We start from the raw sequence: 3,183 nt of genomic DNA on the forward strand, positions 1-3,183 counted from the left end.
AGTCTACTAAAGAATCCACCGTGGGCATTGGATACTCATCTTTGCGTATAGCTATGTTTAAATTCCTAAAATCTTTGCACACCTTTAGTTTACCATTCTTTTTTAGTACTGGTACGATATTGGACAACCATTCGACATACCTGGCTGTTCTAATAAAGCCTGCTTTCAATAATCGCTCAATCTCTTTCTTAATCTCAAGGAGTACATTAAGAGTAAAACGTCTAGGAGGTTGCCTATGAGGTTTAAAATTAGGCTTAGTTGGTAACCTATGTTCCACCAAGTCTCTATCTAAACCAGGCATTTGTTCATATTTCCAAGCAAAACAATCTTTATATTCCTTTAACAAAGCGATTAATTTATCACTAACTTCTTGATCGAGCATCTGGCTGATGAATGTTGGACGATCTTCTCCTTCATTGCCAATATTTACTTTGATCAGAGGGTCTTGTGCTTGAGTGTATCTAGGTTTGATGATCCGCATCACTTCGTCGTCCAGTTCCCTTGTAAGTACTTTTTCTTCTAAACAGTCCACTTTGTTGACCTCTCAGCCAATGCTTTGTTCTAACTCGAATACTGCTAATTTGTCTTTCAGCGCTTTCAGGGCTGTCTTTTCTTTCTCCTTGTCATTGCATTCCTTATTGAAAGCCATTAATTTGGCTTTGAAGGCCTGAATATCGACCGTTTGCTCTTGTTGCTTAGAACTCATTCAAGACTCCTTAATTATTCTTTTGCCAATTACTGGCTCTTCTAGGGCCACTATATTTGGCCTCATCTATCTGAACATTTTAGTGAGTGCGTCCACTGAAAAATGGTTCTTCGCTTTGCGCGAAAACTTGAGTTTCTTTCCCATCTTGTACTACTCTGATAGGTCCATAGTTTCCTTCGTACATGAACTTTTCCACCGAGTTTGCTTCTGTAACAAAAGGCCTATGATTGGCCTGTACCACCTCTGCTTCGCCCTTGTTATTCCAAAAAATCAGGCATTGATGGAGCGATGAGGGTATACAGCAACTTCCCTGTATCCAATCTCTTCCGAGTAACACATTGTAACTAGTAGGACCATATATTACAAAGAAGACTGTGGTCCTAGTAGTCGTCCCTATAGTTATGTCCAATGGTATAACTCTCTTAGCTGAAGTTGCTCCTCCATTGAAACTCGTAAGGATGACTTCTGTTAGAATCATGTCACCCTCTTTCTTTGCAAATTTCCTCATCATCCTAGATGGAATGGTGTGTAGCTGCTCCATTGTCGACAAGTACTTTTGCCACAGGGATGCCGTTAACTAGAGCTTTAACGTACAATGGTCTCAAGTGTTTAGTCAATTTCATGGCTGGCCATTTAAACATAACCTTTTCGGCAGCCTCTATTTCTACTTCCTGCTTGTTTTCTGTCGAATTATCCCCCTATGATAAGTCGACGTGCAGCATATCGCGCTGAGCCTCTGTCTCATGAATTTCCTCCTTACTGTTTTATAATGCTTCCTCATCAGTTAGCCAACCTGTGAGAGGGGGCAATATTCTTGGAGGTAATCCATACTTTTCAGAGCGAGGCACTCTCTTCTTCCTTTTGGGCGTCCCGTACAGTACGTAGAAATCGAAAGGACGCCTAGATGGTTCTCCCAACAAGTCTATTTCGCGAACTCCCTCTCGATGTAGTTGCTTCAACAGAGTATTGCGCGATACTTCCCTCCTTCTTCTTTCTGCTTCTAGGTCGATTTCTTCTTCGATGTCTATCATCCCATCGTCTTCTTCATCGTTGTAGGTCTCTCTAGAAGTCTGGCCTTTTTCACATTCCAACATGCAAGCCTCTCCTTCGTTGTCCTCCCTTTCTTCTTCTTCTTTTTCTTTATTCTTGAATTCATTGGCCAGTAAGTAATTATTGGCTAGGACAGGAGGTAACATACCGAACTGGATAGTAAGGGGCTGATCTGGATCTTCTCCATCCCTTCTGTCTCGCTCAAACTTTGATCTCCCAGAAGAAGTTTCTGACAGTTCTTTCATTGATTCATCTGTACCGGTCTCTTCACTATCTTTGAGAAAACCTACCTTGAGTAGTTTAGGCGCTTTAGGATGTGGCACTCCCTGTTGCTGCCTCATCATTCGTCCATAGTTTCGTTGGAAATGCCTTTGTTGGGTTCTAGTCATCTCATCGAAGGGTATTGTCATTCCTGCATTATACTGGAACGAATATCATACATTTGGCCGGCGAGGTTGCGGCCTAAATGTTCTCCCATTATCTGCTGGCCTAAACTGCCTCTCAAAAGGCGGTCCTCTGTAGAATGATGTACCTCGCCCTCTACCAGGCTGAGTGTTTGGGAAGAAAGTAGGGCGATGGGGATGCTGCCATATCCCTGGTTTCTCCGTGTTCCCACTCACTTCTCTTTTACATCTTGCACATAGGACGTCTTCGTCCTTTTTTGGTTCTTTCCCCTTGATTCGTTCAAAAACACTGGGATATGGTTTAGGGTCCTCTTCTCCATCATCTATGACCAACTTGAATTTTGACAACTTATTTTTGAAACCAGACGTCACCATGTTCACTCCAAGTGGCTGTGGAAAAGGATTTTCATCCACTACCATCTTATTCTTATCTTCAAACGTAATTCGTCCTAACTCAATAGCATCCTGCAATACATGACGAAAAACCAAGCAATTGTTAGTCAAATGTGACCATGCATTATGCCACTTACAATATTTTTTACCCTTAATTTGTTCAGGGTTTGGCAATTTATGCTTATCGCTCAGTTTTATCTGCTTATCCCTATATAATTTATCAAATATAAGGTCAACTTTGGTTACATTGAACGAGAAAGTTCTAGCTTTCATGTTTCCATCTTTCATGGGCTCATCTTTGCCCGATGGTCTAGGCTTAGCCATTATAGGACAAGTATACGTATCTCCTTTGACCAATTCGGCCAAACACATTTCGACCTGATCGTATGACTCGTCGCTGATGGTATGAACGTCAAAATTTGGGTCTTTGTAACAAGTCCCTTTACTAGAATTTTTCATCTGCTCTTCTTCTCTTATCAGTCGTTCATACCTAATCACATTCGCACTCAACTGGAAAAGGTCAGGAAATTCCTTGTCTTAGAATTTCTTTTTTAAGTCAAAGCTCAAACAGTCCTGAGCGATTTTGACAAATTCTTTTTCGGGCAGAGGTACAAAACACTTGCTTCTTGC

This window comes from Olea europaea, chromosome 5 (genome assembly GCF_002742605.1).
Source record: "Olea europaea var. sylvestris chromosome 5, O_europaea_v1, whole genome shotgun sequence".
Classification (NCBI taxonomy): domain Eukaryota; kingdom Viridiplantae; phylum Streptophyta; class Magnoliopsida; order Lamiales; family Oleaceae; genus Olea; species Olea europaea.